General features: G+C 45.7%; 1 pseudogene across 1 annotated transcript in view; it reads left to right on the top strand.

The window, feature by feature from the left end:
* LOC149357482 (uncharacterized) overlaps positions 1–15,806 on the top strand; it is a 52,073-nt pseudogene extending 36,267 nt beyond the window's left edge. Inside the window, exons 8-13 of the transcript XR_016291843.1 lie at positions 326–520; positions 4,343–4,525; positions 8,931–9,074; positions 12,112–12,283; positions 12,766–12,851; positions 13,280–15,806. The product of XR_016291843.1 is annotated as an uncharacterized LOC149357482 (transcript). The remainder of the gene's footprint in view (positions 1–325; positions 521–4,342; positions 4,526–8,930; positions 9,075–12,111; positions 12,284–12,765; positions 12,852–13,279) is intronic.
* The last annotated feature ends 182 nt before the right edge of the window (positions 15,807–15,988 follow it).

Raw genomic sequence — 15,988 nt, 5'->3', positions numbered from 1 at the left:
TTGCCTCCAGCAGCTCACTTTTTTTTTTTTCACATCAAAAAAGGCGCATCGTCAGTTTTCTTGGCACAGAGGTAGTTTATGCTCGCTTTTCTCAAAATCTGTTGCATTTTCAGCGGAATTTTCAGTTTCTGCATTTTTTACCCATTTGGTGTCTAAAACGTGGATTCACGCGCTTGCTTCTGCCACCCTGAAATTTAGTGCCTAAAGGTGCAGTCTCTAGTAATGACAGTCAGACTGTGTGCTGTTTTGTTTTTCTCTCTCTATCTCTCTCGTTGAGAGCCTCAATTAACTCCCGTGCCTGTGTCCCTTGCTCTCCCTGTGGCAGCCATGCAGCCAGTGCATAGCTGGTGTGGCCGAGTGCCTGCAGATGGCACCTTGCTGCAGTGGGCTGCGGGAGCTGCAAGCCCGGGCGGTTCAGTGGGCGGGACGCCACTACGTTCGGGTGTGGCCTCACCGGGCCTTTGCCACCGTTCCCGAGCACTGGCAGCAGCAGTGCTACGCAGCCACCCTCCAGGCACTGGTGGGTTGCTGCTGCTTGGGCCCCAGTGCACGGTAGCGGCAGATTTGGGTGTTTCTGCTTTGGCAGAGCAGATTCTTCCTTTCCTTCAGGAGTCCACTGTAGAATGCAGCTTGTCTGGATACCAAGTGCAAGATACTGGAACAGCGTGAACATAAAACACATGCATGACGACTCGAGCGTTGAGCTCCCATTCAGTGAAAGCAGTTTGTCTGATATTGTTAGACCTAAATGGAAGAGAGCTTCAGGTATTTTTAAGTTATTGTTTGTGCACTTGTGATTATGTTTGTGGATTTAATTTGTTCCATTCCAGAAGAGTACACCTTGATGGCAATTAAGGGGGGACACTGGTCTTGAAAAGAAAATTCTATTAATTTAGTCATAGTTATGAAATTTTCAGGGCACATGTATTTTTGTGCACTGATTCTAGATATGACATTTAATTTCATGTAAAACAATTCCTTGAGCACTTATGCACTTTTTGTGCAAGTATTTTGCAGAGAGTTTTGAAGAAAATTTGCTGCAGGAAATTCGCTGAAATATATGCCATTGGGTTCTCTTGACACCAAGGAATACAATAAGGGTAAAATTATCATCCTGGCTCTCATAGAACTTGAGTAATAGGGTACTGAAGCTGCCACTTCATAAACAGGAATACAGTGAAAGCTCGTTAATTCGACCCCCGTTAATTCGGCAAATCGGATAATTCGACGCGCGCGCGAGGTCCCTACAATTATACATAGGAGTCTATGGGGCGAAACTCTCGTTAATTCGAACAAATTCTGCCGTGCGTCGGTTAATTCGACTTCACTCCGCAGCCCGCCAAGCCGGTGTGCCGAGAGCAAAAAGAAAAAAACACTGCCATGAGCGGCGCTACTGTAGAGCTGATAGGCCATCCCTATGGTCATATCATCCATCCATCTGTCCATCCATCCGAGGAAGCGAGTTAGCGGCGGCCGAAGCGGCTGGCCTCTTTTTTTTTGTGCTTTGTTGTGTCGCAGCAGTCGCTATCGCGGTTATTTACGGCGCCTTTTTTGGTAAATGCGCGCTTTGTCAGCGTGTTTACTGCGCTACTTGTTGCTGTTTTGTTGCGACTGAGAGAAGGGTGAAAGGAAATCGCAAGGGATTGCCTACTGGCTCAGCCACCACCGCTGCCATGTGCAGATAGAGGAGAGTTAAAAGATCAGAGAAAAAGATAGAGAAAAGATAAGACGCCTGTGCACAGTCCCCGTGCAGATAAGAGGAGAGTTAAAAGATCAGAGGAAAGATAAGACCGTCCCCCCCCCCCCTCCCGGACGCTGGTTGAAAAAACAGATAAGCGGGGAGCGGCGCTCCCTTCACCTCCTCCCCGCGCTGCTTTCCGGTGGGTAGCGCCGCGCAGGGCCTGCGCGCCTCGCCTTCGTGTCCTGTCAGCTGACACAGGCGCTGACAACAACAACGATTTACGATTGTGAGCAGTTGCCCCAAATGCCAAAGTACACGGTGAAAGAAGCCGCAGAAGCCTTGTCGGTGCGGGAGGACTTCTGTGAACAAATCCCTGACTGCGCGTGTGCCACACGCGCCGCGGAGCACCTGGCAGCTGTTAGAGCTATCGTAGTCGCTCAAATTCGCTCGAAAAAGCGGACGGTGATTACAGATTTCCTTGCCAAATAAAGGTATACGTCCTCTGTCCTCTTGCGGCAAACATTGTTTTTGTTGTTCGTTCGATAATTCGACATTCGGATAATTCGACAATTTTTCGCGGTCCCGTCAGTGTCGAATTAACGAGCTTTTACTGTACACACTTTCCTTCTCATTTCTGAAGCGACAACTTCAAAACTCTAACTCAAGTTCTATGATAGGCAGGAAGACAATTTCACCCTTATTGTATTCCTTGGTGTCAAGAGAACCCAATGGCAGACATTTCAGCGAGTTTCCCGCAGCAAATTTTCTTCAAAACTCTCCACAAAATACTAGCATAAAAAGTGCATAATTGCTCAAGGAAATGTTTTACATGAAATTAAATGACACATTTAGAATCAGCACACAAAAATACATATTCCCTGAAGATTTCGTAACTGTGACTTCATTAATAAAATTTTTTTTTTCAAGACCAGTGTCCCCCCTTAATCCTTTAGACAATTTATATTGTGTTAATAATTAAATACACTCCAGCCCATTTATAACACTTATAATGGACACAGTTGTAACGAACACTCGCTTATTACGAACAAGGGCAGTGCTACCGTCAAAATATGCATTAGAGCAATGGCATTGCATCTCAGATACAATGAACACCTGTGGCTGCACAGCTCGGTTACAGCGAATGATTAGGCGGTGTAAACTCTGCCGGCAGTCGAAAAACAGCACTTCTTGCAGGAGCGGAGAGTGACGAGCATTCTAATCGCTACGTCACTCTCTCCCTGCCACCGTGACCTCCGCAATCAGCTCCGGCAGCGCTCCTCTGCCTATGAAAATAATGCGCCAACACAAAAAAGCGTGAACAGTAAAATCATCAGCAGATGAGAAATACAGAACATATGAAATGCCGACAAAACATTTTATCGGATGCGGCCGGCAAAATCTCACGCCTTGAAAGGAGACACTTAGCGCCGGTGGAAAGTGGAGCAAGCTTCGCATTAGCGGCTTTCTGTGAAGTAGCATGCAAGGCAGCGACCGGTGCTCGCCATTTGTCATTGGGAAAACTTGCAAGGCGCAGTGCTTTGGAAGCTACATTCTCATACGCTACATGCATAACAGAAAAATCTGAATGGTGCATGACTTTTTTTTTTTTGAATAGTGTCACTAGGCATAAGTTTAGAGGAGGCATGAGGATGACAGGCAACTTGCGTGCAAGTGGCTTGTTGAGTTTTATGATGACATTTCGAAAAAAAGAATGGTCCTTCTCGTGCTCGACAACTATGTGGCACACCACGCTCTTCTGCCGCCAAAAGCGACGAGCAATACCAGCCACTTGACAAAGGCATAATTCACGTGCTGAAGGTGTCGTGTCCGGCGGTGCGTCACCAGTACATACTGATGATAGCAGTCGACCGACCAGATGCTGTCTCAATGGTTAATGCACTTGGCTGCTGAGCCTGAGGATGCTGGTACAACACCAGCTTCGGTGGTGGCTTTTCGATGGAGGTGGAATGCAAGGCGCCCGTGTATTGTGCAATGTCATTCCATGTTAAAGAACTTTAGGTGGTTAAAACTCCCCTGGACCTCTTCATTACTCTTTCTCCTAGCCCACGTGCAGCTTTGGGACATTAAACCCTAAATACCACCAATCAATTGTTTAATTCGGGCGTTCTTTTTAGCCCTCTGCTTTGCTTTTAAACGCTGAGTTTGGCAGACTAACTCAAGTCTTGCTCTGGTTCATTTCTGCTAATTGATAAGCCAACAGTGAAGTAGAAAGCTTAAATTTTATTTTTTTCTCCTCCTTTTCAAGTGAGAGCTGACAGCTTCATGAAGACTTGTAGGTAGTATTTGTTTGACATAGCCAGCCCATGTGGTTAGTAATACATGCTGCAGAGTCAGTTCCTTTAAACAATTAATTTCTCAGAAAGCATTTGCTTCTGTTGTGACTGTCATGAAATTTCATGCCATTGCTTGTTTATTCTTCACTTTTTTTTTTCTTTTTCAAAGTTGTTGCTTCATATTGTTGCCAGATTTTCTTTATCTTGTTGGCTTGTTGCATTCTTTCTTGTACCAGTTGTTGAATTTTTTTTTTGTTTAGATAAGAGAAAAAATGCCTACTTGCTGCATTGGACAGAATAGGCGTGCACTTACTGTTGTTGTGGACCCTGTGATGACTTGGGCTGGCCGTTGTTTCTCCATGTGCAGACAGCAGAGACAGCCATTGACATGGCTCTGAATTGTGAGCGCCTCTCTGTGACCCTGCCCCGGGTGCGATGGGCAGAGTCGGCACTCTCTCTGGCCAACCGCCTGCTGCAGGACTGCGTTGGCCTCATGTCTCGGGAGTTTGACCAGGTGCTTCAGAGCAAGGGCTTCCTCGACCTCGGAAAGGTGCGGGCATCACTGGCTGCCCCTTGCACTTGTTCATCCGTATAAGAATAGCACAAGTTAGCTGGGCACAGAAGCTGTGCCACCTGCTGCCATGGGGCAGAAAATGGCTGCTGTTGGTGGTATAGCTGTCAAGTGAGGGGCGTGTGAATTTGTGTGCGTGCAGTGTTCGCGTTCTTCATTGAAATCTGCACCTTTTGTAGTCTTCTATCTGAGATTTGTCTAGTTTTATCTGTGATTGGCACCCTTTCATTGTAACCTTGCAAAATAAAGAGCAGGCAAAAACAAACATGTGAGTCAAGAGAGGTGGAAGGAAGGACAGGGCTGATGTGGAAATGCCAGCGTGAGGAATAACACAAGTACACACACAAGTAGGGGTGTGCGAAGAGTGGTTTTTTGGTTCGAAGCGAATTCAAAGTGAATAGGATTTTCTTTGAATAATTTCGAAGCGAATAGTTCGAATAGTACTTCTGGCACTAAAAAGAGGCTGAATGACAGCGCGCATTTCTAAACCCATTTATTTTTCCAACACACAAAGCTAGTACATATTGCACTGAGGCTTTATTTAAAGCCACTCTTCAAAATTTTAAGGAAGCACCTAAAGTGAGTGAAGAACAATTTTTAGTTGCTTAGTTAATCAAAAGTTACACATAAAAATACCACCTGCTTTCTAATGAGAAATTAGAGATAAAATACGAAAAATGAGAGTATAACAGAACGGTGCCATTAGTACAGCCAGTAGTTGAAACCAAAGGAGTAACTGCACTACACTGCAGCAAGAGCACTAAGAACAATTATAAAAAAAAAAACATTCTGCACTTCCGGGTGACAGCTGCCATTAACAGCCCAGCATGCTCCAATCTTAATGTTCTTGTTCAAGGACACAAGCTGGTCTACGTGACGGGTGAGCAGGCTCTCTCTCTGACAGCGCACGATGTTTCCTGCAGCTGAAAACAGCCTTTCGCTGGTAGTCTGCGTTGCTGGGCTTGAGAGGCATTTGCGTGCAAGTGGTGCTATGGGTGGGTACAGGTGGCTGCCGTTGGTCCTCCACCATGCCAAAGGGTCTTCACACTGCGGAAGAAGGGGGTTTTTCCAGTACTCTGCGACTTCATTCTTCACTGTATGGCGTGGTCGGCAGCTCTCATCGGAACTAAATTTGCTGAAGGCACACCACACAAAGTCACCCAAAGGTCTTGGAGATGCGCAGCCTCTGCCTGGCAGTTCAGCATGCTGATGCACTAGCACCGTCTCTTCTGCTGCCTCCACAAGGAGACCAAGCGCCCATTTCTTTTCAGCTTCGACAGTGTAGCGTGCATCTTTGTACCTAGGGTCAGCCAGCATGGCCAATGCTGGAAGCTGAGACATCTTGATGTCCGGAAATCTAGACTTGGTGCTCTTTAGTAGGCTGGATGCAATTCATGCTGCATCATAATCATTCAAATGCTGTGCAAGAACGATGCTTGAGCATTCAGGCAGCAGGATAACTTGAGACTCTAGTTTGGTAGCTGTCCCCAGACAGTTCACTTGTGGCCTGATCAAGCAGTTGCAAGACCTTTACTGATGCTGTTAGTGGCTTCCACTCTTGTGTGGTGAGATTTCCAACCTCATCAAATTCTGAGAGTTCCACAGTAATAGGGGTGCGAAGTCTGGCCATCATGGCATGTTCGCTGTTCCAACATGTCTGCACGTCCTGCACTACTTCAAGACAATCCAAAAGCATGCTTTTCTGAATTTCATTAAGGCGTGCTTGAGCCATGGCACTTCGCTTATACCGACCTACTGTTGCCCTTGCTTTTGCACAAAGCTGCGCAAGCCCTGCCACATTTTTTTGGACATCACTGATGCACAACTGAAGCGTGTGGCCAAAGCACAGCACACCCTGCCATGACTATCGCGCAACCGCCAAAACAAAATTTCTCTCGTTGTCAGTGACTACAAAGGTTGACACCATTCCTTCAGACAAAAGTTCATACTCCTCTATTACAGTTCCGATGAACTTTGCCAAGCTCTCAGCGCTGTAAGCATCCACCATTTTAGTGCAGGCCAGTATATGTACATGTTGCACAAACGCCTTATTCATCACATGGCAAGTGAAACTTGCATAGCGGTCATTCACTTGCAATGTCCAACTATGCATAGTGATCGAGAAGGACTCCACTCCGCTTCCAAAGACCTCTGTAAGCTTCGTTCGCACCTCTTCTTTTTTTGATGATGACCCCCGAGAAAGTTGTTTGTGACGGCACTGTGTAATTGGGCATGGCGAGTTTCATCATGTCAAGAAAGCCAGGCTCCTCAGTGATGGAGTGCAGGTGCATACCGTGTGTAGTGAATCAGCCGACCGTCTTTGTCATCTCTAGCGCTTTCGGTACTGCCACCTTCATTTTTCAGCTACTGACGGTTGTTGAACACTCGGCCAGCTCGCCTTTGTCAAGGTGGCAGTGCATTTGCATTCTTGACAGTCGTCCTAGTAGGCCCTTAAGAAATTCGGGTGCCTTTTCAAATGCGTTTAGAATGTTGTCGTCGTCCCTGTTGGTGTCTTCAAAACGGCCTTGCATTTCAAGCAGCGAGCCTCATTGCCGGGGGCAGCTTTCATGAAGTAGCTCCATATTGAATTGCCTTTCATAGACGCATTGACCATGGTGCCAACGATTGAACCAGTGGTCGAATGGGTCAAATGTCGAACACTGAGCCAGGCAGCCACATTTGGTGCACTGACTTGCCACGTGCCTCTGCAATAAATATGCTGTGGAGTTCCATCGGACTGAACTAGCGATCCGATGAAGGTGGCCAAGTGATGCCCGCGTTCGAATACCTATGATGTCCTAGCTCGTCGATAATGGCACCACCAGCCAGAATATATAAAGGCTTCGCTGGCAGTAAATTGTGGTTTCTTGGTTTGAAGCTTAGACGATTGTCTGCTGTGTTCTTCCTTCAGTGTGTCTGCCTCGACATGGTGGCAGCGACGTGACTTATGGCAGCAACTAACTTAGTGCGGAGGCTCGAAGACGGCCACGCAGGATCTTCTGCAATAGCGCGTGGACCTCTTTTTTTCTTTAGTTTGTAGCTGGGTTTGCAGTCCGACCTGGCTGTGATTTGCATATTGACTGACCCCTGAGCATTGAAAGCATGATAAAAAAAAAGCCATCTATGCGGCAATACTCAAAACCAAAACCGCATAAAGCAAGTGGGCAAGCGTCCCGGAAACACTATTCGCACGAGACGAATACTTCGAATACTGAAAATTTGGTTTGAAGCGAATATCGAATACTGTGCTATTCGATTGAATCTTCAAAATTGTCGAATATTTGTACACTCCTACACACAAGTATGCAGAGTGATGTGGCCATGGTGGGCCATATGTCACTGTGTGCTCTGCCGGACACACAACTGGAGGAGGAAAAGGAAAAAAGATGAACACTATTGTAGCTTAAAGTATTATGTGCTTTCAGATGATCTTTTTGGAAGGGCTTTCTCTGGATTGGCTGCGTTAGATTAGATTGCAAGTGAAAGTATTAGATTGCCACAGTATGCCACTTCTTGATCTGGCAGATGCTTTCTTAATAGCTCTTTGATGTTGCCGGCAGGGAACGCCTTCCTGACCTATAAGTTCAGGTGCCCAAAGAAGTTTTTGGAACACGGATGCCATAACAGAAGCTCAATTTAATCACTGCCTGGAGGGATGGCCTGATACTATATAGGGTTACAATCTGCAGCTACCACAGGAAAGTGAAGAGCACATCCTTTAGTTCTAGGCTGCGTGCCTAGAGAGCCAAGCAGTTGAGCATTTTTTTGTTTTTTGTCATGTTCCGAAACCATTTGTGGACACCTGTATATCTTGGCCCGGTGACGTAGTGATTTTTGATTTCCTTCTTGTACCTCTGAGCTGCTTCATGCCTCTCCCCTTTTGGCCAGGTTGACATGGGTCTAATACACAAGAAGACACTGACAGTGGCCCCAGACTTAAGGCAATGGTTTGTTATGCACAACTTCACAGGAAGCAAATTGCTGGCTGGAAAGACCATGTTGAAATCGGTCCTGCACTTCAGGGGGTTGGTACACAATGTACAAAGTTTACCTTCCTGTGTCTCCATACTGCACCTGCCAGATCTCCCATGTCTTCATACTGGGCCTGGCCTTCAGTATGGAAGGTAAACTTTCATGAGGCTTGTTTCTCTCTCTAGTGTTTGGAGGCAACATTGCCTGCTGTGCATCATCTGTCTCACAGCTGCAGTGGGAAAATGTGAATGGACATTGGCACTTTGAAAGCTAGGACATGTTTACTGACAGCCGGTGTGTGAAAGGTTGACACCACCTTTACTTGCAGCAGCAGCTATGCTGTTGTGGGAAAAAGTGGTTCAGCCATTGATCTGTGCTCTGACATTGGCGCCACATTGCCTCCCTTGCCCAGGGCCAGAGCTGGAACATCACTGCCTTGGAGGACACCCTGCTGGCAGCAGTGGAAGGGCTGACACCTGATGCGGCCTGTCTGTCGTGCATTGCCTTGGCACGGCTGCTGCCTGAGGACGACAGCCAGCAGGTGCAGTGGACTCAGGTTGGTGCCTTAACTTTTGACCGGGGCCTTTGGTAATGTCTTTATAATACCATATAAAGGCTTTTTTTCAGATGGGTCAATTTTTGGGGTGCGGCCCATACACACAATGTGCGAGAAAAAAATTGTATGTAAAAACACACCATTCAGGGAATGAACAGCACTTATTATACATTCAATCATCACTCGCGTAGTCTTCAGACTCCGAGCTGGTGCTGTGCGCATGCTCATCCCACAAGAAGTTGCGCATCATGTCCGCTGTCAATGCATAGCCACTGTTCCACACTTCCATCACATAGCAGAGCAACTCTTCTTCCAGTTCGGGAAACTTGCACGGCTTGCCTCTGAAAGCGCACTTTTTGCAGCTTGTGTTCTTCAATGCGTCCTTTTGGTTGCATTATCATCGGACGCACTTCTCAGCCACGTCAAATTCCCTGCCTGCCGCGTACTTGTCGTGGCCAAGAGCAAACCCTCAGCCATGTAGATATTAAGGTGCTTGCCCATCATGCTAAAATTGCAATGTTTGGCAGCAGCACACGAAAGCCACAACTGCAGTGAACTAACACACTACCACAACTCCCGTGCCTTTGACAGCCACAGAAAGCTGGAGCTCGTGATACTGATGCCAATATGGATAGCAGGACTCGCGGCGGAAGAAAAAGTTGATGATGATGAGACGTGGCCTTGGGTGCCATCCATGGTTGGCCAGCTCCTGTGCATGTGTGTGGCCTCCGCGATCAAGTCCACCATTGCTCGTAGCCGGAGCTGATCACGGAGGCCACGGCACGTGCATTGTGTGGGTCATGGAAAGTTTGGGTGCGGTCCTTACACGGGTCTTTTTTTTTTTTCAGTATTTCCTTCGTGAAAACAGTGTGTGGCCCTTACACGCGTTTCTACGGTACTGTAGTTGCAGCCGTGGCAGGCTTGCGATGTGAGCAGGTGTGTCCACGTGTAATCACGGAGAGTAAAAAAAAATGAGTAGGCAGACTTGCCAACAGACATAAGGGAAACAAAAAGTCATGAGTAATTGAGTGTATACGTTGCACCTGTGGATTTGGGGCTATGAAGTTGCGGTGGAGTAACATGATCAGTGTGTTTTGTGGTATAATGTCGTTGAGTACAGCGGTTGGTTGTGGTGCTGCCACAGTGGCTCAGTGGCTTTGACACTTGGCTGCTGATCCCAAGATTGCGGGCTGTGAAAAAAAAAAACTGGTCACAGTTCGGTAATGTGCACACTGAGCTGCTCTACGGGGGGAATGCATACAAAGCGTTGTGTACCTACATGCTCTCGAACCTTAATGCAAGAAAAGGCGCATGAGCATACATTTTTTTTCCCTAGTGATGACGTCATAGTGATGCAATAATTTTGTTACTGCTACTCTTCTGCTAGCACTTCTACTACACTTCTACTAGCAGTTCCTGCATTTAGCTGTTGTGTGTTTCGTAAGCCAGGGCTCACTGCGTTACCTCCAGTGGGGGACGCACTATGGGTAATTTATGCTGATGTCACACATTCAGGCGACTAAGTAGTAATCACCGGGCAGGTACTAACAACATAGTAAGCAAGAACCACCACGCAGGTGGTAATCAGGTTGTAAGCTTGGACAGTATCAGGTGGGGTGGGGGGTGTAGCCCATGAAGGAAGACACACCCTACACTCCTCAGCGTGGCAACGTTTTAAGATGCAAAACCAAGTGAAAAAAACGAAGCATATCAGTAAAAGCAGCTCGAACTACCACGCTGCTTTGACTTTGCCTAGCCGAGGAAATGACTGCCATTTTTAATGCGAAAGCATTTCTTGGCTCATGACGCGGTGTTCTGTGCGTCAAGTGTGTGAACAGAAAGTGCGCACTCCTAGTAGGAGAGCAACATGGGTCGCATGATCCGTATGGGTGCTTGTGGCAGGCAGAGCTACTTGCCAATGCATTGGAGCTTCGCTTAACTGCTGCACCACTGCACTGGCAGTGGCATGAGCTCTCACTGGCGTCTGTGAACGTTCAGTAGAGAATGTCTAATTCTGCATATAGTATGGGGATTGGCCCATGGAGGAGCTCTGAATGGTGTGCGGTTTGGTGGCCACTGCGAACTAAATTGCACAAACGCACCAACAGAAACAGCAGTAGTGCACATTGCTTTTGCATTTCTCCACTAAAGCAGACTTCAGTGGCCCCGGTATACTCTTTTGATTATGAGATTGAATGTTCTCAAGCAAGTCAGGGCTTTGAAGTACACGGTATTGGAGGGCTCCGAATTAATTTAGGTCATCTGGGATTCTTTAACATCATTCACATCCCATAGCAGACGGACGTTTTTACATTTCGCTTCCATTGAAATACAATCACAGTGGCCGGGGTCGAACTGCCGACCTTGGAATCGGCGGCCGAACGTTAGTCACTGAAATGTCATGCTGGGTAGACTGATGCTGCGCTTTGCATCAACTGGTTTCTATGCATTGCCACTAAGTTTTCCTCAAAAGGATTTGCAGTAGCTTTGCTCTGGTGCCAACAAAATTCTTTACTTATTTCTGATTTGCAAGATAAGTTTGTTGAATGAAAATGTGCTTTATCGCTTTTTTTTCCAAATGTTGCATTCTTCTGGGGAAGAAAATAAAGAATTGCCTTTTTCCTAGCTTTCAACATTTCTTGAGATTTGACATCTCTTCTACGAACTCATGTTTTTTGTAGTACAAAAAAACGGTCAGCTACTGCTTCCAAAAAATTGATGTAGAGAAAAAGCTAGTGCTCAAATGCATTTGGGCAGAAGACTCATTTGCTGTGTCACGAAGGCTGTGCTTGTGCCAAGATTAAACTGTCATCACCATAACTTTTGGTTTTCTTTCGTGTGTGAATCAACGTTTTCAGGCCCAAGTGCACCTCCAGAAATAAGGTTGTGTTAGTATTTTGTGTGGTCAGAGTGCTTGTTTTAACTGCACATTTGTCAGTTCCTTGCCTTATATTCAGTTGATGCCATTATAAAGTAAAATCACTGCTTTGTATGTGTTGGGATCTTGTTGTAAAGCACTTTTATATTTTTTTTTCAGTTTTGCAGCGACTTTCACAAACTGACAAAGGTCAACCCTTCAGCAACCATAGCAGAAGGGATCGACAAAATTGTAAAATTAGCACATATGCAGCTGATTGCTTGTGAAGCAAGCATCATGGAATCTCTCCGAAGTGCTGGAGAAATGGCACCAGAGAGGCTGCGAACGCGACGTGAGTATTGTTACAAAGGCTTTATTGGTATATTTAATACGTACACTCTCTAGCAAATTATTTTTGCAGGGTTTCATCTTATAGGCATAGCAGTAGAGTTCATCCATGTTTAAAGGTTTGGTTCTTTCGATGTTTGCAACTCGTGTCTGGTCCTGAATGGAAAGAATTTGATGGCATGTTGCTTGGTGTACGGAACAGAAATAAACTGTTGTAATAGTATAGCAGAGTTACATGTGTAAATAAGGAACGTTTTGCACTGTGTCAAGTACTAGACAATATCTGAAGACCCGTTGGAATGGCCTTCATGATGCAGCAGACATAAATAATATACTGTTAACCCAGCAACAATGTTCCGTTACTTGTGGGCACAGGTTACAGAGCAAATCACTTTCTAAACAGCCGTTGTCACATAATTAGGAAACTTTAGGAAGATACTAAAAAAATGCATTGAAGCGTTCCCTATAAATGTTTTGCTTTTATAGACATCCTAACAGTTGCGGTTTTGCGGATATTGTCTGCAAATGTGAAAGAAGTGAACGGGCTCTCAGCTTTGTTTGTGCGAGAGGAGGTAAGTTTCTTGATTTTGTGCTGCTATAATGCATGTGTAGAACTAATGGGCTTTACTGAAAGCATTGGTTTAAGACGTTGCTGAGCTTTACTGTGATGCAATGAACAGAGGAAGCTTAATATCAATGTAGTTACTTCAGTGAAATGGTGTAATTTTGGTTAGCAAATGTATTATAAATAAATAAAGGTAATGAAGTTGTCATCTAATAATTGTGAGTGCTGCTGGTTGGGGTCCAAAAATTAATGTTGCACATAAACCAAAATTGCATGTGTAAATGTAAGAGAAGCTTAACATTCTTTGTATTGTACTGAAAAAATGTATAACGTACAGATAACTTTACGAAGGGGGTGACTTAAGCATGGAGAGATGGGATTGAATTAATCTCTTGTGGCCTGTTTCTAACAATGAAATATTTCTTGCCATCACAGGACTTGAGTGTTCCTGCAACGCCTTGCATAGTTTTCACCGGACGGCATATTGAAGAGGCGGAGTTTCTTCATATTAAGGTGGATAGGGAAAAACTGTATATGGTTAAAAAACGCAGAGGAGGGGCTGGCAGCTGTTCTGTCGGCCTACTGGCTCTTTAATGTTCAATACGACCGGAAGTTGTTCAACACGCTTGTAGTGTTAGAGCGCCTTTTTCTTGGCCTCACACTGAGCACACCAAGGGTGGTGGCAATGAAATTCCGCAATAAAGTCGCAAAAAGTGTTTAATTAATAGGGCCTGGAAATTTAGGCATTAAAGATCCTCGAAATAGGCAGGCATCTAGGCTCTAAAAAATATTGCAATAGGTGCTATAAAGCAAAAATAGACGCTTTGAATAATACTTTTTTATTTATTAGTACAGGATTTGTCAGTCAAGCATGGAGCGTACGCTGTCCTCAATTGAATCACGCGACAATAAAGCACATTCTCAGATTTTCAACTTGGAGCTCCTTCGGTTTTCGCTAAGCATAGCTTTGTTGTTTAAAAAACTACTTTCGACGTGACATGAAGTTAGTGGGGTGAACCTAAAACATAAGAGTTCACAGGGGCTCAGGCGTTCAGGTGATGTGGCCGTATCGTCTCCACCTAGAAGGTCTCTGATTTGCGAAATTGTTTCCAGGTCTCTGTTTTTTTCTACCAGTTGTTGCATCTTCGTAGAATAGTAGCGCCTTTTCCTTCCAGTTTTCGAAGTGCTGCCTGTACTTCTTCGACTGCCTTCAATGATTCATCTACTGAGAATCCGGCCTTTTCCAACGTTGTCATCCTTTCTGTAAGTGTTTAGAAGTTTGCAGTGCTGTATGTGAGGTCATGTTCCACGCTCGCCTCCTGGAACATAGCTGTTGTTTTAATCACACGCGCAGCGTCATCCTTGATTTCCTAAAGGACAGATCAGACCACTTAAGAGTGCAGTGTCTATTATACTGCTGCGTCTGTCCATGTTCCCCATTGAGTCAAAACAGGCTTTGGTGGCAGAGGAATGTCAGGTGCTGTGGCGCTAAAAACAGCAATTGTTTTGTGCTAGATACTAACTCGTCTACTTGGGGAAAAGAGAGTCGGACACATTTGGCCACACGATGCATTTCATAGACATCGCAGGTCAGGTGAACCATCTTGCAGCATGAAAGCATCAGTCCCATTCCTGCCTTGCACATGTAGTATGCACCATCCGTAACGAACAAAAGTATCATCTCATACTGAATATTTCCTGGCCATAGAGGCTCCAGACATGAAGTGAAAAAACGCGCTGTCGTCGAATGGCTGAAATTTTCAAGAACATCTGAGTTGAGCAGGATTGCTCGTCTGGATTTCTCTGGGCTCAGTGTTCTGACGATGAAGGTGGCCACATACCGTCCGCTAGCGTCCGCGTTTTCGTCGACTGACACCCAATTTCATCTCTGATTTTGGCGAGAGTATCCTCGTAGCACTCTTTCACGTATCTCTTACGAAGTGTTGATTTATCTGCAACATGCTGCTTCGTGTACTTTTCCACAAAAATCCGAAAACCACTGTTAGTTAGTTTCCATTACAGGATATCTGCCTCCAAAAATGCTTGACACAACTCTGTGGCAAATGACGATTCCTTTGCTGCCGAACTACTGCTGAAAGCCTCTGCCAGTAGGAGCTGCGATGTCCCCTCCGTCGTTCTCTTCAGGTTTGCAATATGCTTGTTGGTAGCGACGTGTTGCGCTACATGGCATCGCTTCCCTCTTGGTACTGAAGCTTCTCACCCTTTGCAGAATGGCAGAGTTCCATCAGTTGAAAAAGCATTTCCAAACTGCGAAACCCAGTGCCTGCAACGAGCGCCTCTCGATACCTTTTCTTTCGGCATGTCAATATGAAATGAAATGGAGAGCGCTGACGAAGCAAAGTTTGTGAGGCCACTCAAGTCAATGTCACATGTTTTGGAAGCGGTAGGCAGAGAAGTGGCCCTTCCTTGTGGAGGAGTAGGCGGTCGAGAGTCGACCGAGTGACGAGCGAGCAGTGAGCGTGCGAGTGTGCTAGTCTTGCGCGCGCTGAGGCTACGGTTGCCGGCTGGACGGTGCCGGTTCGGGTGTCGGGTTACACTCAAGCAGATATACAACCTGCTTAGTTGCGCCAGTTACACTTCGAGAAAAAGGTTTGGCTAGACCCGCGCCTTTTGTGCGTGCATCGGCACGTGCCTTTCACTGTACTTAGAAAGATGTCTAAAAAATTGGAGAACGGCACCTAGGACTGAAATGCCGGATTTAGGCATTTATAGGCAACAAGTACGGTCAAATAGGTACGATTTCTTAAAAAATGCCAAAAAGGCAGGCAAGTGCAAAAATCCCCCATTTAGGCATTTATAGGCATGTTTAGGCAAATACCTAAAGTTCCGGGCCCTAGTAATTAAGTATAGTCGAGGTGATGTGTATTTTTCTTCAGTATGTAGTGGCATTGTGTGAAGTGTTTTTTGGTGTTTTTAATAAATTTGCTCTGTTATGCCAAAACTGTAGCCTCATATGCACTCACTCATCTCCACTCTGATATGCATATATACAAGGCTCCCTGTGCTGCACATGCCCCAAATGAGGAAAATGTGGCCCAGTGCTGCATGATGTGTATTATCTGCCTTTGTCAAGGGAGTATATGTTACCTTTGAAGTGGTCAGCATTGTTTGCCATAATAAATT

This window comes from Amblyomma mixtum, chromosome 3 (genome assembly GCF_055824585.1).
Source record: "Amblyomma mixtum isolate Tamu chromosome 3, ASM5582458v1, whole genome shotgun sequence".
In the NCBI taxonomy this organism is placed as follows: Eukaryota; Metazoa; Arthropoda; class Arachnida; order Ixodida; family Ixodidae; genus Amblyomma; species Amblyomma mixtum.
Note: the sequence above shows the minus strand (reverse complement) of the source record. Positions and strands in the feature narration are given on the sequence as shown.